General features: G+C 42.7%; 1 protein-coding gene and 1 long non-coding RNA gene across 2 annotated transcripts in view; both read right to left on the reverse strand.

The window, feature by feature from the left end:
• sash1a (SAM and SH3 domain containing 1a) overlaps positions 1-24,120 on the reverse strand; it is a 75,301-nt gene that overhangs the window by 27,178 nt on the left and 24,003 nt on the right. The window lies entirely within an intron of this gene.
• LOC123977380 lies at positions 10,542-19,808 on the reverse strand. The gene is made up of 2 exons (XR_006826652.1): positions 19,196-19,808; positions 10,542-11,046 (listed from the first exon to the last, which is right to left on the reverse strand). It is a non-coding gene; the product is annotated as an uncharacterized LOC123977380 (long non-coding RNA).

Here is a 24,120-nt window from a genome sequence, read left to right on the forward strand (position 1 = left end):
TTTTATTCATTACTATTTTAGCCCGTTGACTGCATAGACACACAAATATGTACATGTGAGGCAAACAAAACTTTGAAATAGATTGTGACAAGAGATTTTCTGGGACCTTGTGTGTAAATCTGTGGTGTAAGTCACAGAATAAGCACATCTGAAATCCTAAAAAGCAACAGATAGCTCGCCTGGTGAAATGATATTATCATTTTATATTCTTCTGTTTCCAAAACCAGACTCTCACCTTTACACCATGCCGACCACTTATCTTCTTTCCTTCTTGTCACCCACAGTGAAACCTCCTCTCCAGCTTTTGCATTCAGGAAGCAGAAAAGCAGCGGTGAGATGAGGATTAAGGTTGTTTATGTATGTGTATGTGTGTAAAGTTATCAGTCCGATAATGGCTTTGGGAATAAAAATTTGTGTTAGGTACCACAATTTGTCATTTTTTCCCATGTAGTAATGTAGTTCAAAGAAGAAAAACATCTAGAAAGCCTTGAAGGAAAAACTAGAATTAGAACAAGATTTCTTTATCTTTTTGCTCTTTTGACATCTACGACCTGCCCTGTGCCTTCGTTTGTCATTCCTGATCCTAGAAGTCTGTCTCTGGACACCACTTTTACACATCATGCATGTCATGAAAGACTGTAAACTATGAATTTTTGAGGTTTAATGTATGGAATGACATGTCTCTCAGCCAAGTCATAGCAAGAATATACCCTGTGGAGGTTTGCTCTACTACAGTTTCATGTTATTCCACTGACTGAAACTTAATAATGGCAGCTCACCAAAAACATCCATCGTCAACAGGGTCGCGGGGGGCTGGAGCCAATCCCAGTTTACATCAGGGAAAAGGCAGGGTACACCCTGGACAGGTTGCCAGTCCATCGCAGGGCCACACATAGACAACTAGTCACACTCACATCCACCTAAGGAAAATTTTGGAGACACCAATTAACCTAGCCTGCATGTCTTTGGACCCGAAGAGAACCCACGCGGACACGGGGAGAACATGCAAACACACAGAAAGGCCGGGACAACTGGGGTTTGAACCCACGACCTTCTTGCTGTGAGGCGACTCCCCACTGCACCACCGTGCTGCCCGTCACCAAAAACATAACTAACAGAAATCATTTTATTGCATATTGTCTCAACATATAATAAGTTAAATATGATTATCACAAATTCTATGAGCTGACCTTCTGATCAAGCCATAAAGAGAGACAGCGTCATGTAAGAGCTCGTGTACAGAGATTTTGTGCAGGTATGACTTGAGGCCCTGTTACATAACCTCTGCTTAAGCACAGTGAGAACATTCCCATCAAACCTCGTGTGTGTACGTCTAGACATCATGAGTATATCTATATCTCTATCCCAATCAGGGAACATTTGAGCCTATCCATCAGGCCTATCTGTTGGTCTGGTGCTCACTCAACCTGCTCAGTGCTGAAACCCTGATGGATGCCCTGCCTCCTTTTTTTTGTCCCAACTTCCCCTCTTTCTCCTGTATTCCTTCTTAAGCCTATCATCTTCCTGCTTTTGTTCCCTCTATTCTACCTTAAGTGAAAGCTGCATGCGCATTCATGGAAGAACAGGCCATCCATGCCTGTGTGTGTGCGCATGTTCTCATATAGATAAGGGATCTTAAACTAACAGAGGAGCCTAAGAGCAGGCGAACCGATCAGCCAAAAGAGGCCACACTGCAGATGAACAGATTATGCATTTACATATGCATAGATGCATGCATGTACGCACACACACACACACACACGCACATGCACACGCACACGCACCACACAGGCACACGCACACGCAGGTAACATGAGTGAGAATGTGCCTTGTAATGATGTTTCCCACTGAGATTTCCCATACAACCATGAAGCTACCATCCTATTGTTCTTTTATTTTGCGTTCACTGCTGCTTATCTTCACACCTTCTTATTAATGTGCTACCCATTAAACAATATTTAAAAAAAATAAAATAAAGATAATTAGCTTTGTTGCTACCTTCAAGTTTCCAAACTGCTCCACAACAGGACAATGTTTTGCAGAGAGTTATGAGACAGGTGTTGATGGTGCAAATATGTCCTTTAAATAAACTTTGTAAACTTATTGTCCCGTTAGCGACCAAGATAAGCTCACAAATTTGGTAACTATCCACTGGCAAGCTCATTTGCTCTGAGAACTTTATTTTTCCTCTTTTTATTTAACAAAATGGTGCCTGTATATACCTGGTCCTTCATCATTTAGTCCCATAGTTTTGGGAGCTTTAATCTAGTGTGCATTCAGTCTACTCTATAGAATGGGATGTCCATACAATGACCTTTCAAGTCAAATCACACAGTTTTACTAACTTTTGACAGTGACAGTAGAGTCAGTAGTCAGTCTGCAAAACACCGGCAGCAGGACGGACTGAATTATGTAGTGTCTGTTTTTAAATTAGTTTCACAGCCAAGAATCCCATAGTGTGGTTTTCTAAAAGAGGAGCTGTAGTAATCCCAGACTACAAAAAGTGTTATTTTGTAACTATGTTAGAGTAGTGCTATAGAAGATTAACTATGAAAATCCACATCATCTATCACATTAAGTAAGTTGCCTGTCAAATGGTTTATGTTTATGTTTAAGGTAAAGAAAGCCTGCAGCCATGCTGAGTAAAACACAGCTGATACTGTACCTGCTGACTCCATCATTCTCTGTGTGTGTTTGAGCATGTGGCTAAAGCTCATGTCTTCATTGTGTGTGTGTGTGTGAATGCTTGAAGCGTTGATATATCAGCCTGATGATGACAGTGCAGTCAAGGTTAACGTCAAACCACCCTCTGCGTCTGTGCATGTGTGTTCGTGCACGTCTGATTTGTTCGCTTTGCTCGCCGCAGCCTGACACCCGGGGGAAATCCTCACTCAAGAGCTGTCAACAGCCCTGAGGCGAGTAAACACCACACAAATCTGTAATGACTACTGTCTTGTTTCCCTACCAACCAGGTCTGTTTTGGTCGCTGCAGTGATGGCAGAAACCCGTTTATTAAGCGCCTTTCCCGGGGCAGGAGGATTGATAACAATATCCCATTGTCCAGCTGTAGCATCAGGAGAACGGGCAAAGACACTGAACAACATGAGCTGGAAGTGTTAATAATAGACTTATAGCACAATGGTGGTATTATCACCCCAGGAATGTATGATTGTCTTGGGATCCTTTGTTACCTCCAGGGAAAACGCAACCTTATACCCCAGTGTTTAGCTCATTTCTGGTGCTGCGTTCCAGATCAAATTGTCAAACAACGTTAAGATGTTCACTGTTTCTGACAGGTCAAGACATTCAGGCGTAAGGCATCAGCAGCTGTGATATATTGAAGGAGAAGGTATATACAATTGCAGGTATCATATTGTATTTCTTGGAGTAAGGAACTTATTTCAACCTGCAGCCAAGACTTGTGTAGCAAGTCCATACTGGACATGCTGTGTGTTCTTCTTTATGCAACAGTTACTCCCTCTTTAAGGCTTATGAGCCTCTGGACATGTCAGGGCAGACATCAAAAGAAGTGCTTTGAAGTTGTCCGCCATATGGGATGCTGAGATGAATTTCAGTGCACTAGCTGCATGTGAAACTGTCAGATTAGCTCAGGGTGCACCTCATTTTGATCAGGTCTTTGGCTGTTTAGTGCAGGCGTCATAAAAATTTTGTAGCGGCCAAGTGGAGAGACCACAGCAAGGCCGTCTCCTTGCCATCAGCACAGCAGATACCATGGTTCACTTTGGTGTGGTTGTCTGTTTCAGTAAAACAGAGGAGACCAGATTCTTGAACCACTCTTAAGAGACAAGATAAAAACTTGATTTTGTCAGATTTGTGCACCAGAAATAAACCTTTTTATATCACACAATGAAATTACCAATAAACTAACAGTGAACCTAATATAACTTGACAGTTGGAGCACAGAAAAACAGAGGAAACAAGTCATTAAATCACAAAAAACAAAGCAAATGTCTGACAAAATAAGCATATTAACAGCCTCTATTAGCATCAAGTTCGAAAACAATCATGTCTCTCTGATCACTTCATAACTTAGTTTTGCAGTATTTAATGCTTTCACACTTTCAAATTAAGCACACTAAACATATTTGAGTGGGGTGTGATGGACACACTGAAATGCACAATGGAGCTGCAGAGGAGCTGCTCACAGCTGGAAAAGATTTAATGGTGGACGGCGTTGCAACAGCTCCAGGAGTATCTCAGAAAACAAAAGTCTTAAATTAGTGATTTATTTAGCCACTTTGGTGCAACAGAAAGAAGCTGTGAACAGAACACTGACATAACCTTTTAAGTTGATATGGAAAACTTTGCAAACAGTTGCCTTTTGACACCTCCAGCACACACAGAGCAAAATTAGCATTAATTTGGAGTCGTGTTTTAGCTCTGTTTTTGGTTTCCACCAGCTCCTGAAAAATATCTGGCTCTTTGTGTGCTCAATTTTGTTCACTAGCTAGTTGCTGTCTCTGTCTATCTGCCATCTGATGCTGAGTAGCTAGTGTACAGTGGATTTATACTCTAGTAAGTCTAGCTAGCTTACGTAAACCAAAGCATGTCAAAAATTAACTACTTATTACTTGACTTGACTTGAATACGGGTCAGAACATTGCTTATTTTGACATAATGGGGTCAATTATGGGTCTATATTTAATATTTTTTGGTGCTACTCTTTAACTAACATCCAACAAATCACATACGTGTCAATATCAATTGCCATCGACCAACACGGTCCCTGATTATCTAAGCTACAGCTTCGAATCTGTATTAATTGAAATGTGAGCCAGCAACACTCCATTAAAAACAACCCGAGGAGTCAATTCAGCTGTGTCTCCCTTCCGACAAAACCACCAAATATAAAACAAGGCCTTAATAGGAAACATGTGATATAAAGCTTTAACTGGCTTTTACACAGTTTCTCTCTTCATTCATATGTACACCACATCATAATCAAATCCCTGCTGAAAGTAACAATGCCTGTTTCCAACTTCAACACTTGCTTACAAAGCACTTGTTGACACTGGCGCCAGAGCGCTGTGGGCCAGCAGTCTTACACACACACATACAGTGTAGACACACACTTTTCTTCACACTGTAAAATAATATTCATTAGCAGAAGTTATAGTTTTTTGTGAATTATGGGGTAGTATGAAACGTGTCCTTGCCTGTTTGCAGGCCCCTCTGTGGGAAGCAACCAAACCTGGAACACTATGGAATACACAACAATGTGTGTTTTGCATACATATGCAAAAGCACATATACACATAAGTCACACCAGATCATCTGCATTTATTCACCAACGTTCAACCCACGTTCCCCATCCATCACATGTTTTAATGTATTTTCATTGCGATCCTAAAGCACTACACATATAAAATGAAATACCACCAGTTAATCTATGCAACAGCCCTCATGTAAAACTGCAGCTAAAGTAGAATTTATTGGGGTGCCACAGTTTTGTGTGGTCATTCTTTGTCACACGTGCATAGGTCTACAGGTGCAGCTGATCCTGGCTCAGCACCGAGCAGTCATTTCAGCCAGGAAATGATTTAAAGCCATGAAACTGACCGTGGCGGAAGGAGGGATGGGATTGATATCTCACTCAACGTCTGACTCGGAGCATTCAGCAGTGTTTGATATTACAGGTGCACTGGGACACCCAGTGGAGTCGTATGTCCACTGCTGACCCAGCAGCTCTGCCAAAGTTGGTGATGGTGAAATACTGTGTGTGTGTGAGTGTGTGAGCGAGCGAGGAAAGAGTCCAGAGTGAGACGTGTTTAAGCCAGGCTTTGCGAATACTTATCCAGCTGCATGAGAGCATCTTTTTAACTCCATGATTGAAATTGTGATTGTGTCTGTGTGTTGCACCCCCATTTTAACATTTACTGTATATTCATTAGGGTTAAATACCATGAATTGAGATATTTGTGTTACCCGGTAATTCTCATCAAATTTGCTTGAATTTGTGCTAGGAAGAAACCTGGGAACTTCTTTAGCATGTGTGCTTGAGTGCCCGTATGCGCCTGTGTGTACTGATATGGATAATGAATCAGGCTCAGCAATGGAGGGATGACAGGAGAGATTGTGAGCACCCCCACCCACCCTCCTTGTGGTTTCTGTAATGAGAATGACGGAGGAGAGGAAGGTGGGAAAAACTGGGCTGAAGGAGGTATGTGAAAACTGAGACAAATGAGAAAAGAGGGTTAAACACAGGAGACTGGATAAGAATGAGGCGTGGTCTTTGTTCTTGAAGTTAAAAAAAATGTAATTATTGCTACAAATTTTAAGCTGATTAGCATACAGTTGCTTTTTTTACACATTCAGCAGATACGGAGAAACATTAGAATTCATTCTGAGCCACTGAATACTTTGCTATGTTCACCAACTAGTTGCTAACTATGTCAGTGAGCTGTTTGGGTTTTGGGTAGGTAGCGGACAGTTTTTTTTTGTTAGTTTTTTTAGAATTTTCCTTGCTAAAAACTGCTGCCTGCCACAGCTGATAAACAATGCTAACAGTGAGAGATAAAAAATATTGATTCTAGTTGCTTTAAATCTTACCTTAGGCTTTCCCATTCCTTTTCATGCTAAAATTACAGCTCAGACTTCAGCTGTGTGGTAAAATGCATTTTAGTGCAAAATCTGTCAATGAAAATTATGCAGGCAGTTCGATGTGTGACTTCATCAGACATGTTTGCTTCCTTTTCCAAAACCACTGAAACAAAACGCCAAAAAAAAGGGTGCATACGACAGATTTTCCTTCGATGTCACTGCGACCTCAGGTCAGCACTGTCAAAATGCTCATACACTCCCATAGAACTACTTGGATGTGTTTCAGATATTGTTGGCATGTTGTTTCTTCCACCACGTTGGTAACAAATATGAAAAATGTTTTTAAAATCAGACTTTACAGTGAGAAATCCTGGGTTTTCCAGGATATGAGTAACATATTCCCCAGAAGTAACAATTCCTAGATGTTCAAAACTGACATTATTCTCCCATACACACTGTGTATCTCCATATCCTGTCTGTGTGTTTACAGAGCAGACAGACTTCAAAGTGAGAAATACGAGTTGTTAGAAACACCATTAAGAAGTGGTCCTTCTCTGCACTGACATGTTGCATAAGGCCAAAACTGCCTGCGCCCCTCTCCAGCGGTCACTGACCTATCAAGTTGCATAACAGCAGTGTGAGTGTGTGTGTGGGGACAGAGAAAAGAGAGACAGAGCCATGGAGTGAAACAGTATATTAGCCTCCAGAGGCAGAAGCATGTGTGCTTCAGTGAGCTTGACCTGTGGACTCAGTATCTCTATCTGAACTCGGCAGCACACACTGGGCTGGGTCAGCTGCCTGTTACTGGTACTGTGCCTAAAGAGATCTAACAGCATTTGCAAGTGGTGAAAGGGATCACCTGAAGCATTTTGAGGTAGATAAATGTTAGTTGTTTATGTTGTTCACCAAACACCTGCTGAGTGGCTTGTGCTTCTTTGGAAATATCCTCTGATGCACAGGAGGAGATGACTATTAAATTTACAGATGATTGAACGAAAAACACCCCAATAATTTCACAAGTGATTGAACCAGGCCGGCACTCACAGGTATGGCGTACTGCCACTTACTGATTTTTGCACACCTGCAAACCATCAGTCCTTAGTATGTACCACCAATTACTGATCAATGCATGTTTGAAGAATCTGAAAGATGCATGCATGCACAGTGGTTATCACTGTTATCTGAAAGAAGGGTCATCTGTTGCCTGCTCCAGATTCCTCCTACACTCCAACCACACTGTCAACCATACGGTGTTTTAATGCAGCCAAAGTCACCATGTAGTTCACATTTACATACTTTTCTGTGTCAAACTGCTGCATTGCGGGGATAAAATCCTTCTTATATAACCGTGACGTCATATGACAAAATCAGTACAAATCCAGATTAAAGACAACAGATCTATGGTGTATTCGGCTACTGTATATTGACAATTAAAATAAGCGTTCATGAGACAATTAGAGGCATCTAAAAGCTTTACTACTACACAGTCTCTCACTGGGCTGGCTTACGTCATCATTTTGCATAAACTCAGTTTATGCAATGAAAAACTAAACTGGTGAGATTTTAAGATTTAGGGTTTTAGTGCAGGGTTGGACAATGGATGGACTGACGGCAGGATTCACAGAGTCCTTGTTCTGCCCAAACAAGCCCAAAGAGAAGGTGGAAATGTGAAGATTTTTTTTGCCTAGCTGGATCTGGTCAAATATTTCAAATTGTTATTGTTTGCATAATTATTTGGTCTTATTACTGTAATTCTGCTCAGAATTATTTACTGCTACATTGGCTAAAAAGTCCTGTCAATGGTGGCAAAAGATGATCTCCACTTGGTGACCGTTATAGTGTGATTAGCCACTAAAATGTTCAGCCCAAATGTTTTCAAACACATCTTTTCATTCATCCATTATGCTTTCAACCAACATCAGTGATGTGTACCATGCTTTTACATTAAAGGCCACATTTGTACCAGCACATGTGGTACTCCAAAAAATGTGAAACAAATGAAGAATGACTGACAACTTGCTGACTAGACTCCTGTTACAGACACATACATGCACAAGGTCTCCATTTTATCAGTACTCATTCTTAAATTATTTTGTCTCAGTTACTTGACACAATGCAACATATTCACTACTGAGGTCAAACAGACAAATTGTGAGTTATCCGTGGAAGCCGCTTCACTTGTATAATAAAGGACCTCCCATCAATCAACGGATTGAATATCTAAGTTGTGATATTTCCCTTCATTCTGATATCAAATCAGTCCTGCAGTGTGGGCGAATTGGACAGCACATGCAGCCTTTCTTGACTCACTCACCACCACTTTGGCCTTTCTGCCTTGCTCTACATTTCATGCTGCCTTTGTGTGCATATAAACACAGTTAACAGTGCAAATCAGGTTTTGGGTTTGGTGAGATGGTGGAACATTTCTCAGTTTGTTTACATTAGAGCGTTAAATCTTGTTTGTGTCTAAACCTGCTTGAAGTGATGTGCATGTGTGTGTCTAAGTATGTGCAGGGTGTGTGCCTTTGCAAGTACAGTTAGGTGTTTGTGGAACCACATCCATTTATGACACTGTGCGTACATGTTCAATATATATCTGGAGTGTATGTCAGTAATGAACATAGTTTTTGGGGGCAAAATTGCTCTGGAAAGCCATGAAATGAGGGGTGAATTGTCATATGCCATGTGCAAATGAGTGGTTCTTTCTAGTACATTGTGGGTAACAAAAATGCTGCGGTTTTATGACCAAGGTCAGGGCCTGCGAAGAAAACCACACAGAACCACAAGAAATAAACAACAACAAATGATTGGTTAAAGATTTTTATTATTGCTGATATATCAGCATTGGCAAGATATGTGCTGCAATGATAAGCAAAAATGGCAATAAATTCACGAGTTCAAGTTGTTAAAATTACTACTACTACTGTTTCTTTGTCTGTGATAAGAAATGTGATATATTTGGCTTTCACTGTATTTTAAGTTTCAGAATACAAATTTATTAATACTTTGACATTTTATAAACCAAACAATTAATCAGTTAATCAAGGTAATAATCAGCAGTGTTAGAAACAGCCATAATAAATAGCCTACATTTGGATATTTGTCCCTAAGGATTAAGCACTGATCTATACATCTAATGTTTGTATGTTGAAAATGTTAATGTTGAAAAATTTAAACAGGCAAATACATATCAGATTTTTTATTCAAATATTTTTTTTAATTCCAGTGTCTGTTGTGCTCTGGTAAAATGTGAAACAGTATATTTTTTTGGTCCCAGTTCTGTGTGCTCACTTCGCGTATTTCTTTGAGATCAGGTTGATTGTGAAACCCAGGATGTTGAAGAGGTGATGTGGACTAAAAACAGCTGAATTGCAGTGAATTGTGGGTATGTGACAGTGTTTCTCTCAGCACTGCAAACTGTCTGCCTGCTTTTCTCAGCTAGCCATCAACTCTCCTTTTATCTATCCCTCTTTTCTCCTCTCTTCAGCCTCCCACAAGTCCAGCTCACCAGAAAGTCTATACAATGTAGATATGATTATGTATCTTGGCAGGAACAGTGTGCATACATCATTGTGTTTATGTGCATGCGTGCATCACAGTGTGTCCTAGCTGGAGGAGAGAACCAACTCATGGAACACTTGACAGAAGATATATACCTTTTCCAGAGGAAAAGGAAATAAAAACAGACTCCAAATGATACACGGCTCTTCTATGAGGCCTGCGAGACAACTTTCTCCTCTCGATCGATTCCTTCTCTCCAGGTAAACCCAGCTGTGAACCCCTGAGCTCCGCTGGACCCATTTCTTTCAATTTTACGGTCCTTTTAACGTGACAATAATCTCCCACAGCCAGGCTGTCTGCTATCTCCCAGCATGTGCTGACTCGATTTCAACCCGGCTCTCCTCTTTTGCTTTTTCTCTCACTTTTTCTTTTGCCGTCTTTCTTTTTCTCTTTTATACTCCTTACCATCCCTGCTTGTCTTTGCCTTTTTTTTTACTCTCTCTCACCCATTCTTCCTAAGAACTAGTGCCTTCCCTTCCCCTTTATTCCCCATCCAGGTAGGTCTTTGGTGCCAGACAGAGGAGCACAGTGTTCCTTTGTTATTTCCTGGGCTTAAGTCTAGATAACAACCGCAGCCACTCAGGCTCACCAACACATCAGCAGCCTCATATCTGAAGCTTTACATTTCCATAATTTGAGGGGCAAGTCCACACAAAGGGAAGGGATATCTAAACTAAAAGTTCTCACTTAAAAACCAGCTTGTGGGAACTAATGGTGTAATGCTACTTTAATATTAACCGTTATGACCGTGATCCATTATTTTGTCAGCTACTGCACGTGCTCACTTCCATGGACGGAGGGATGAAACCAGCTGCTCCAGTTGGCCCCTCCCCTTGACAATGGTTGCCTAGTGCCACAACTGGAGCCCATCACCAGAATGGGAAGACAGCCAGCCTGCCAGATGTGAGGCCTTCTCCACGCTCCCTGTAATCCAAGCAGAAACACAAACTTCACGTACGCACACAAATAACTGAGCGCACATAAATCATCACCCATCACGAACGACTATGCACTATTGCTACGACTATTACCTGCACTGTATGACTTTCCGTTTACTCTAGAATATATATATATATATGTGTGTATTTTAATTTAACCTTTATTTAACCAGGTGAGTCTCATTGAGATTAAAATGTCTTTTGCAAGAGAGACCTGGCCAAGACACAGTATAAAAGAACATACAGGACAAATTTCCAACATATAAAAGACATCAAGTATACATACGTAAGTAACACCCTGTGTTGAATATGCTGAAGAACTTGAGACACAGTTTCAGAAATGGCATGCAGGCCTCTCTGTTTTCCATCCAAACCCAAGAGTGACCTTGTTGTGGCCACATATACCCCCCTGTGGAAAGCAGGCTCCTTCAGGACCCTGCTATTAGCGGCTTTGTGAGGCAGAGTGGCGACATGTTAATGGCACACAGACACAGAAGAGGCTACAGACCCCTGCACCCTCCTGCTCACAGAACACATCTGACTGCAAGAAACTTGGACTCTTAAAGATATAAGTCGACAGCAACCACAAAGGGATGGTTTGGATTTGTGTTGGCCTCAGGATTAAATAAAACTTTACTGTTTTTTTACAAGAAACTATGTGTAGCATTTTAACATCTATAGAACCTGACCCCATTAATTGTGACACATAAGGAGGTAACATCACTTTGGCTGCTTTCTTGCCAAGAGTTAGCAGCTGGTTACAACAATACGTTCCAACTTTCGTACCCCATCTGTGTCACTCAGCCCCAAGTCCACTGATTCCTACTGAAGATGTAAATCTTTAAAAACAGATCACAAATATGTAGTTTCATTTTTTTATAGACTATCTTCTTTCCCAGGAAACCTGGGCACTGTAGTTTTTAGCAAATGTCACTCAAACCAGATTAAATAGCACATTTGTTGGGGACTATTTCTACCTGTGGATTATTGCACATTTGGTGTGTGTGTCTGTGGAAATAAAGGAATATGTCACTCAGTGCAACAGTGAGTCACAGATGTGTGTTTCATTTTATGAACAACAATGGAGCTCTGTGACAGAGGAATAAGATAGATCAGGCTTTGGTTAGTTTTGGTCTTTTCATGGGATTTGTTGACAATATAAAATCATAGAATACCACCAGCCTCAGCAGTCTGAAAAACAGCATTGTCTACAAGCTGTCATGAACTACATCAACAGGAATAATAACAATGTCTATGGCATTCAAGGTCATTTTACAAAACGTGTAACTGGTAAAACAAATTCCGGATAATTGGATAAACTTCCTGAGGCCCTAAGAGGTAGTGTCATCAAGCTAATAAGTCACCATTTCCGACATTTATCCTGCCAAACGTTTACCAGGCACTAATGTGGGCTTTTAAATTGAAACTGTATTTGTGGGTCAATCATTTGCGCAAGAGTTTAAAAGTAACAGAGCTGCATTGATGTACTTTAACATATGTGACCAATATGCTATACATCTGGATTACTTCCTTGTCAACACAAGGGTTAATGGGTTGGTGGCATAGACACACACCACTTTGGTCAATGGGGCACCGCGTCTCAATCTCCGAAAACATGATAAAATACCCCTGCTGCCCAATGATCCATTTCTGACTGTCCAGGCCAAGACTGACAAATAGCTGTCATCTAACCGTGTGATTGTTTCATGGCACCGGAGACAGTTCAAAGAAAGAGGTTTGAACATCTAAAGTCGATACCATCAGATAGGCTTGTTAATGAGGCCTATCTAGTGTCAAACAGCCAGCTAGACTAGCGGCGAGAATCACACACAGTGTGACCAGTATGCCTTTAAAAAGCTTTCTTTGCCCTCAGATTCCCAATAAACACCAACATGCTCTACTTGTACTAAACTTAGAAGACAGTGACAGTAGAAATATTACTGGCCCTCAACCTACGCACAGTCCGTGACCTTCTGTAAAACCTCATCCACCTACCTAAAAACCTCTCCCATTTACCTAATTTCTCAGAAATCTTTGTGTTCGGTCACAGGCCATGAACGGTAAAATGTAAACAGAGTTCTCCGTGATGAGTCACAGGACGCTCCATTGTCGTAGCAACTTGCCAACCTACTCATAAAGATAGCCAAGAAGCAGTGAAGGGAAAAATACCAGCATTTGTACTGTTATTTAATGTTCTCCATCACAAGTTGTTTCCAAGTACACTAATTTGTATGAATTACTGTACTACAAGCATATAATTTAGGGGCTAAGGTAACTGTCAGTGTAACATATTTGTTTAGACATGAAAAATATTTATTTAAGCACTAAATGTACTTCTGGAAAGCCAACTGATCACTTTAACGGTGCACATACTGTCTACCTTTTGAATGTTTGTCCAATGAAAGTTGGCTGGACACTTGACAGATTGACACAGTGATTAAATATTTGCTTAAAATTGAAGGAATTGGCAAAGTCCCTGGTTGAAAACCAATTACACGGATAATAAAAGATTCTATGCATTTACAAGTGTTCTATACTGTCGGTATATTGCCCTCTGGGTGGCCTATAGCGTCACTATCACTCTCCATTAGAAACAAGTCAACTGGTATTGAAAGTGCTTTGCTAGGCTAATCTCAAAGGCTTCCATAAGTCAGCTGGTGTTTGGATCGCCACTCATCAGACTGGCACAGACTGAGTTTGAACTCCTAAAGCTCTGGCCTCGGTTTCACAAAGAAAGCAATGATGTCAAGTTTTCTGGACACATTGCAACATCACACCACTTTGAGGCATGAGAAGAGCTAAAAGCTCTGCTGAAATTTGGAGACGGAGGTGTGATCATAAATCAGAATTCCCTCACACTCTCTCACTCCTCACTAACGTCTGCCTTCTTTTTTTCTCCTCAAGTCTCTCGGCCTCTCTCGGCCAGAGAAGGCACATTTTAAACCCATTAGCGATCGCCCTGCCAGCTGTACATCAGCAGAAAACCATAAATTGTTTTATTGGATGAAGTTTCTGCAAAGTGATGAGCTCAGCGTTACCAATTCCCGGTATACCACTAACTTATTGTGTGTGTGAAAGCGTGCCTCTTGTCAAATATTCAAGCAAAAATAACGGTTATTTCCAAGGCTTTTGACGTTTGCATAATATCCCTTGTGCATTTGTCACGCCTTTCTCCAAATCTGTGTCAGTAGGGTAGGAGCTTTATACACGAATTTTCTATAGAAATATTTGACTTTCATTTATGATCTTGCAAGAGGCAATCTATTATTTCTCCAGATATGCAGTTAGTAAGCATGAACATCACCTGCGTTTTCAGTAAATGTTTGTCTGTGTACTGTAGCTACCTTGTGTGCAAAAATTGCTGATATATGGCATCTCAGCAACAACTCTCCATTGCTGCAGGCTGTCTCTCTCTCTCTCTTTATCTCTGTGACTGGTCGAAGAAGGAGCAGCTTGTGTGAAGTTGTTGACATTAATACCCATCTCCCACCTCACTCCATCTCCTTGCTCTCGCCAGCCCCTCCAAGTCACACAGCTGTGTGAAGTGCAAACACTCGGGCGCCCGCTTTGACCGTGTTGCCAGAGTAACCAAAACTACAACCAGGTATACCCACCGCCCTCCTGCTGGCCGTTAATACATGGCCCCTCTGGGTGAGTCACACGCTCCGTAAACGATGCCCCCTGGAGGTCACCTTATCCACTAATGTCATCGGCAATAAAGAAGGGGTCAAGGTTTTACTCACTGATGTTAAGGGGAGGCTGTGCAGGGTCAGAGCAGGGGATTTTGGGCGTTTTGGTTGATAGCGCAACCCAGCCTCTTACACAGGTTTGCTAAGGTTTCATAACATGTGTTGGTATTTTCCTTGGTCGCCTTGGAAATGGGATTCCTCAAAAATGGGAAAGCCCTAGACCCTTACCTACCCCACGCCCCCCCCCCCACCCCCACACACCACGCTTCCACTTCTCTGTGGAATAACATTTTGGTGCGTCAGCAGGATTGCGGGCTCCAGGGAAGAATGTTGTCTCGGAGAACAGGTGCGTCACACCTGTATGGCCTGCAGTGTCTACGGGAAATATTCATTCCATTTCCCTTAGCCCCCCCCCCCCCCCCCCCCCCCCCCCCCCCCCCAGTCACTGGTTAGTGACCACTTTCTGTTATAAGAGGCCCTTCATGAAAGCCAGTGAGGGCAGCAGGTGTGAATTGGAATTTAAAATGAATGTTGCCTTTAGTGGACTGTGTACGCCATTCATCACTATGGAAGAACATATACAGAGAGATGGAAAAACCTACAATTAATTGTGCCCAATATAGCAGTCAATGATCAAATTTAAACCTTCACATAAAGGTGTTCTTTAAAGCAAGGCTAAATACATTTTGGGAGTGGAAATAACACAAACTCTTACAAAAGTTTCATTTATAAGCAAAAGAACACGCCCCCCTGCTCTATTTAGTACTCTCAGGGCTTTTGCAGCTACAGCCTTATTTGGTCTGGTATGACCATTAGCTTATGTAGCATTTGTTAACATTAGCTAGATAAACTTTGTAACTGACATTAGGCTACTGAGTCTGTTTGCTGACTTTGACTCTTTTCTACTTATACTCCTGCTTTGTTTTAGCATTTTAAAATTATTCCTATAACTGTTGTTTGTGGCAACACTCAAAGGTTACATAGGATCTCTTTAACGCTAGTTTCTAGCTTGCACAACAAAGAACACATAAAAGAAATGAATGGAGCTGAATTCATTTCCTGTGCTCACACTACAGTATATGTATCAACTAGCCCAATAGCTTAGAAAATTCGGCCATGACTGTACTATAATCAGATTTACCAGCTTCCTTGGCAATTGTTCCTTTGAGCAACAGTTCAACCACACAGTGAATTGACTTCAACCAGTGCAAGCTTCCTAATTATAAAGGTATGAAAAAGAACAAACTTTAGTTGCAGTTAGCTTAATGTGCCTAAACAAAATTAAAGGCAGTACCTGAGAAATAATGATTTGCCTGTTAAAAACAAGTATAGAAATGTGATAAGACACAAGACAAAAAAAGACTCACAAGTCTCCGTACCTGGATTTTAGTGACCTTTATGGGGTTTGTTAACATTTTTACAATTGTTTACATTGATGGGTTTGGAAGACCGGATCAGAATTTGAACAGGATCACAAATGCAATCCTTCATTTCACACGGACTTTCACTTATGTCAAAATAAGGCTTTATATCTGGACTTACAGTATTGACAGATGACCGCCCCTGTCTCCTGAAGTGTCTCCACATAGCATAATTTAAATTAAGTAGGTGGGTGAAGGTGAAGGTGTGTGTTGGAGGGGGGGTGTTCTGCCAATCAGAGTTCAGATTTGAGCCTGTTCTACTACTTATCCTTCCAGAACTTCATCCAAGAAATACAAACTAAGCTGCGCTTAAGAGACTTCATGAAACACATTATTCTTACCCAGAGATTACTTCTATTTCAAGGCAAATTTGTGAAATATGAATACTATGGGAGCTTTAAATCTACACCTACATTTCTGCTTAGGAATTTTCTTTTAGTGTTATTACTGAAGTGTGGACTATAAATCAGTTCTCATTCTCATTTTGCTACTTGAACACTTTAATCATTTGATTAAATAACCACCAATAATCACCTTAATAGCCTCTTGAATGAAAATTCTTAGCATTTTGAGTAATATGGACCGTAAAACCATATTCTCCTAGAGGAGTACTGTACTCCTTTGGACAGGCAGTATTTGCTAAGTTCAGCATGAGGTGAACACATCCTTTTAGGGAGCAGATATAGAGACATGTTCCTTCAAAATCAAAACATGTTTGTGTGCTGCGATGGACTCCTACAGAAGGAGGGAGCAGGGGGTAATGAATCAGCTGAGGTTTATGAGAAGCATGCGTACAGTCTGGAGCAGTTTGTGATTTAGGAGGCAGAAAGAGAATAACTGATCTGTTCCACATCAATAAATAATTGAATCTCCCTCCACTCCACATACATGTGTAGCCCCTCCACATTCCCCCCCCCTCTCACTCTCTCACACACACACACACACACACACACACACACACACACACACACACACACAGTGCTGACTGTTCAGTTACTTCTCTGACATGGATGGATTGTTGGATTGGAGGACAATGGAGGGGGAGCTGGGGGATGCCTTGGAGTGATAATTGCAAACCAAACTAAATCAAGCCAAACTCATAATCACACTTGAATAAAGCAGAGAGAGAGAAAAAATAAACTAATAGAGATAAAGAGTAAGCAAGTGAGATAAGCTGTTCTCATCAGAGAGAGACGCGTAAGAAGGATGAAAAGATGAAGGCAGACAGACGCAGAAGGAGACGTAGACATGTGGTGTTGAGCAAAAGCTGACCCGGACGCATGCATTTGTACATTACACGTCCGAGAAACAAGGGCGCTGAACACGTCTGAGACATAACAACTGCCGCATGTCAAATCCAAAGCGCCAAAACACCCTGACACATGAACACAACCACATGTTCAAGTCAGACGGGGGAAAACATTGTGGTGCTTGCCACCAGATATGCAGCTGAGGTGGTTGACTGGGGTCAGGTAACCAAAGATCAACCGCAGCTTTCATGTCTGATTTGTCACATGGTTAATCATAATCTCACACGTATGTAAATGATTATGGCGCAATGAAGAGGCATTGCATGACGTCAGAGGCATCATTTGGTGACGTGGACTATTGAGGCTGCAGTCAAAGCTTGACGGACAACTGCTGGGAAAGGCAAATGGATTTATAATGGGGTTCTCTTGACTGTAATTAAAGCAAGAAGTTTCCTGTTTTTTGAGGCAAAGAATTAAGGTTATTGTCATATTGTTTTTGTGGATCTTTTGCCGGTTGTGCAATTCAGAGCGGTCTCAGAGGAATAATCCTATGCCTTCCGATTTGGGAACATTTGCATGGATGACAGGAAAGCAGCCACAAAAACAGACTACACAAGAGAACAAATGAGTAACACAAAAATGAGAACATCAAATGATGCTCATCTCTGCAGAAAATGTGCTAATTTATGCACTGAGAGCACAAACACATACTTAAACACATAACCACAAGACTGAGTGCCAGCGAGACCTCATCCCAACTGCAACGGCACACTGTTTTCCTGCAGTGTTTTTAAAGGAGCTCAGAGCCGCTAACTGTCAATGGTGCGTTAAACAAGAACAGTTATCGGGGGTTAAATCTGAAGTTGAAATGGAGTGGAAAAGAGTGTTGGGATCCAAGAGGGGATAGTATAAATGACAGGGAGAGGTGGAAATGGTGTCCCAAATTTGAACAGAGAGAGAAATTTTTTTCCTTTACTGTCCTCATGCTTCTAATGATTAAATATGATTCAGGTTACTGGAAGCTAATGTGAGCAAGTTGGTCCTGAGAGAAAATTTGTCTTTTTTGTGACAGAATCAAGTTAAACTTAGTGGGACTTTAACACCACAGCTGTTGTTAAATATGAATGACTGTCTGCAAATACAAACCAAATAATTACCACATGTAGAGACAGTTTTGCTTTGTGGAAAATGGTAATGATATTAATAATAAATTCATACACACATTTTATTAATTGAGCGCTTTTCTGCTCCATGGAAAAAACATTAAAAGCTAGAATAATTAAGACACTGATTAGTTAAATGGCAGATTAAAGGCACAATAAAGGAAAAAGCTGAATAAATGTTTGTGTCATGTTTGTGGTGTTCAGTTTTATTATTTCTTGTTTCTGCGTTTTCATTCTGTGTTTGTGATCTTGCCTCGGTTCTGTAAAGTAATGGTTGTGTTTTCTATTACCTTGTTAAATCCATCCTCATGTGTTGCTGCACGCTTTACTTCCTGTTTTATGTAGATACCATCCGTCTCTGGGCATTTCTGAAACTAGACCCTGACACTTCTTGGAGTTAATTGTTAATTGTTCAGGAACAGGGCCTCCCTTCTTCCCCCTCACTGACTAACCACCTGTGTCTCATTACACACACACCTGCGAATCCAATCACCAACACATACACAAGATCGCCCAAACTCTCCCCTCACTGTCTCAGTTCTCTAAAGTTCTCACGCGACGTTAGCACTTCAACTCCACATCAATCAACATTCATCAACATTCGTTGCTTACCTCGCCATGGACGAACTAATCCTCACCCCCTCGGATGACGAGCTGTTCTTCTTTCGGTCCGTGGTTCCCAAATCTACCCTGTCCGTTGCCTCACTCACTCCCCGACGGCGGGTTCCCGGGTCGTCGCGACCGCGGTCCTTCACTGAAGCTTGGTTTACTACTCTCCATCTAGCAGCTCCGGCCGCGCTTCGCCTGACCTGCCCAGGGTCCGTAGCCAGCGCCGCCGTGATCCAGATGACGCCCAACGCTGTTGTGCCGGGCGTTCCGATCTCGACCGGCTGTTCCTCGGCCAGCCCGCAGCTTCCGGTTTCAGCGCTCCCACACCCCGCTGCTATAACCGAATGGAACGTGGTCTGCCACCAGTAGGCGCTGAGGGTAATGAACAATCCCTTACATCGAACGGGCAACAATGCCCAGCTCTTTCGGCTCTACAACGCCGCCTCAATCTCCGCTACATGTAGCTACCCACTTCCGGCTTCTCCCACCCGCGCCACGCGGCCACGGCACACCATTGACGTCACGACATCGGCTCCTCCCGCCGTATGGCCGCCAGCCCTCGTACAGGGCCAGGTCGTATTACCCCCTGTGCCTGCTCCCCTGTCGTCTGATGTTTCTAATTTGTTTTCCCTCTTCCTCTCATCCATGTCTCAGCAGGCTGCACTCCCTACCCACATCCTCTCAACATCCTTTCCTCTTCTTCATTTCCTTTCCCTACCAACATAGCCATTCTTCCCAGGCGGTTCATTCTCTTTCTCATGCAGCTACTGCAACTGGTGTTGTTGTCCATTCAGCCGCGGCTACAGATAGCCAAGGCACTGCGCCAACATGGACCAACCAAATTTCCTCTTTTTCTTTCCCTGCCATCCAACCCCTTCTTTCCCCCGTACCCCTGTGTGTTTTCTGTTTCCACAGCTAATCCAGGCTCCCACATACCGCCCGCCTTACCCGTGGACACCAGCCTTTTCACGCTAGCATCCGTTAACTCCCCAGTTTACCCTCTCCCGGCCAGGCGCCCCTCACCGATCTCGCCTTCACTCAGGCAGTTGATTCCATCAGGTGCTTACATTGACCTCGCTCTCTTATTCCTGCCATCCACAGGCCGAGGGAGCTGTCTTTACCGCTAGGTCACTCAACTTGTACAGCCAGTCCCTTCTCGCTTTGGAGAACTTACATCCGGCGAGTTTGCATTTGCTTTTTCCCTCTATCGCGACACAATTTGTTCAGTTTTCCCTAGGCACTTACTGGGGAGCAATCGACACTGAACTCTACTACAGGGTTTTTGTGGCTCGCGCCTCTCTTGCTTGTACCCTGTGCGGTGCCCCATCACACTCAGCTTCCAGCTGCATCATCGCCGCTCCTTGTCCTCCTGTCCCTCCCCCTTGCAACCCCCCCTCTGTCCCGAGGTTCAGTTCCGCCGCTCCCCCTCCTCCCCTCATTCCTAAACCTTTCGATAACCAGCAGACCAGCATGCCCGTCCCAGCTCGTGGCCCATGCTTTTTCTGGGCGGCTGCATGGTGTGCAATAACTTCAACAACCTGGGTTGCATCATTTCAGGTTGCCGTTTTCTCCACACTCGGTCCTTCTGCGGTGGTGCACATGCCTGTCCTGGCTGCCCTCATAACCCCACCAAGCCCAGTGCATGACTGAGGCTCCACACCTAGCATTAATAGCTTAATACCCAGCCAGGATTTTTCCATCCACTACCCTACCATTGCTCAGGCCATCAACCTTATTTGCCTCGCTGGCCCCAACGCATGGTTAGGCGTCTCCGTCAGTCTCACTTTTGGGTGTAAATTCAGCCTCAAGATCTTCGACTCACTTTCCGAAGCTTTATGTTGGATCTTGCTCAACAACAGACTCCCATACGTCATCCATCTCTTGGACGACTTCCTCACAGTCATGCCCTCCTTCTCCTCCAGCGCATGGCCTTTCCGCACTGATATCTGCCTTCCTCCAGCTTGGAGTCCCCTTTCCCCGGACAAAACCGTGGGACACCTCTCGAGTTCCTTGGCATCACCCTGGACTCTATATATTCCAAGCCTCCCTTCCAACCGATAAACTACATCGCATATCTCTGTTAAACTCCAACTACCTCCTCACCACCAGATGCAGAAGTGCCAGCTCCTTACCACCTCAACTTTGCAATTTGCATCATTTCACAGGGTCGTTCCTTCCTCTCCCACCTGCTTTCGGTGTCTGCTGTGGTGCCATCCCTTCACGGCTTCATCACCATGGAAGACTCAGAGCTCAGATTGTGGAGGAATTTTTTGCTGCTCCATCCACTGGGTTTGGTGGCCATTACGGCTCCCAGTGGTGGTTTGCCTCGGAGTGGCCGCCGGATGTATTCTCCCTCTCCCCCTCTTCAGCCCTCTTTGAACTGTTCCCGATCGTGGTTATGGCCATTCTTTGGGGGCACAAGTGGTCCCAAAAAGTCATCCCGATACACTCTGAAAACCACTCCACAGTTGACATAATAAACAAAGGGCGTTCCCAATCTCTCGACATCATGAAGTTCATCCGCAGATTAACCTTGGTATCCAACGCCGGTCCCTCAGTTTTCAGCGACGATCTTCGACTGAATCCCCAGCTTCTCAACTTGCCTTGCCCCCAAAACTCTCTCATCATACTATTCAGGATGGTGCAGCTTGCGGTCAGCACATCCACTATCCACGTATACCTGAGTGGGATCAACTTCTTCATTAAACTCCTTGCAAAAAACAGAACCTCGTAACACCCGTAAACGCCTGTCCTTGACGTCAGACCTCCTCACCCGTTGCATCCTCACCCTTCGTGCCAGGTATCTCCCCTGACCGACTTAACCCTTGAAGCCATGTTCCTCCTTGCTTTCTTCGGCTGCCTAAGATGCTCAGAATTCACTACCACCTCTTCTGCTTACGATCCTTATCTGCATGCAAGCTTAGCCGACATTTCCATCTACTCAGCTGACTCACTCAGATTCAATCTCAAAAGGAGCAAAACAGACCAGTTCAGCCTTTCTCATCCCATATTTCTTTTTTGCTTAAACTCCTACCTAAGCCCCTTCGAACTGATCCTATACTACATCAACAGCAGACTACACTTCCACACCTCCCCGCACTCCTTCAACATCGGAGCAGCTTCCTCCGCTTCCAGCCAAGGCATTCCGGACTACACCATAAAGATTCTCGGCCGATGGTCCTCCCACGCATACCTCAGTTACAACCGCAATGATCCCCGCGACATCCAACGAGCCCATCACAGCCTAGTACAATAACTTTGGGGTGGACTATCATCAGCTGCTCAACAAGCAAGCTTCTACAGAGATGATGCCCCACCCTGAGTCTCAACCCCCGGGTTCTCAGTAGCACAAACCTCTCATCCACCCTCCTGAGAACCTTCATCCCTTCCCCTTACCACTGCACTCACTGTTATGAAATGTGTATCACATAAACAACAGTTGTATTAAGATTCAGGATTGATGTTGAGGAAAAGTGTGTTGGTTTGCAATAATAAAACTGAAAGTATTTGTCATTCATGTTGTGTTTCTTCATGAACCAAATTATTTTGGTTAGATTTCGAATATTTATGAAAAAGAAATATTACATTATTTTATTAAAAGATTGATATTCATTGTAAAGAAAAGAATACTGAAAAATTTAAAACTGTTAAAATGTATAAAGACTTAGGCTAACTATTTTTCTTTAATGCCTTTGTTTCATGTTACATGATCCCACTGTGTTTTTTTTTTTTGGCTGAAGATTTTTGTATGAGATGAATACAATTCAATAAAATCAACAGTTGTATTGTCTATCAGACGAGCATTTTTTATTAAACACTATGTAATCTTACGTTGTTAACCTGTGAATGGTGATTTGAAATGTTAGTGTAGTTTCTGAATTTAAAAATCTTACATGTTAACCGGCAAAGTCACATGGAACTCACATTTGAAAGAAAGGTCCCCCATCGTGCAGCAAAGGGTGTTACACACCTTCAACAAGCTGGCAACGGTGCTCACTCGGCATTGGAGGGTTTAACAACCCACTACTACTCCATCCTTATTGGTTTCGGACGGCACTCCCTCCGCAAGAACGTGCAAACAGAATGGAAGTTGCTAGGGAGAGGGAGTCGCAAGCAGTTTTGGAAAGGCCCTCTGTGGTCTTCGTTGAGCTTTATTTCCTTTCTTTGTCTTCCCTGATTACCCTGATGTGTTTCACCTGTTCACTCCCTCCCTGCTCGTTTGCCCCTGCATTTAATGAGCTCAGTTCTGTTCAGTCATTGTCTTGTCCTCTTTGTGTGTTGAGTGTTCTGCCTGCTTTTGGTCTGTTTGAACAAAGGCACAGTGAATGGTGTAGTTAGTGTGAAAACGATGTAATTCATGTGCTACCTCTGTCCCTAACTTTTAAGCAACATATATCTGGCTCTACACACAAGAGTGGGCACACTGGACCTTGTGTTTACACATGATATTGATTGATTTGTTGGTGCTAACGTTTTATGTGCAAGTGACCACAAATGTATTTTATTTGACATTTGCATTACATTCAACCTTCTTGCCACATAAGACATTTCATAAATGAATATGTGGCTGTCAATTTCTGTATGGTGTTTAACAGCAATATTGCTTGAAAGGATTGAAACGTGGAAACTTAAATCCAATCATTTAACTATCATTGGTCCTCGGTGCTGGATAAAGAAGCTCCTCTCAAATGAATTAAGATCCAAAGTATGAGTACACAGACTGCACCTCAGAGAATTTTCAGGTACCCTTAAAGACATAATCATCTTATATTTCAAACTTAATATCTTACAGCACCCTGCGACCCTGTAAGCAGGATAAGCGGTTGACGATGGATGGATGAATATCTTCCAGCAAGAGAAATCCTAAAGTCCTGTTTAACACTGTAAACTATATTTTCTCTCCCAGCACCCCCAACTTACCAGTGTCC

This window comes from Micropterus dolomieu, linkage group LG10 (genome assembly GCF_021292245.1).
Source record: "Micropterus dolomieu isolate WLL.071019.BEF.003 ecotype Adirondacks linkage group LG10, ASM2129224v1, whole genome shotgun sequence".
NCBI lineage: Eukaryota > Metazoa > Chordata > Actinopteri > Centrarchiformes > Centrarchidae > Micropterus > Micropterus dolomieu.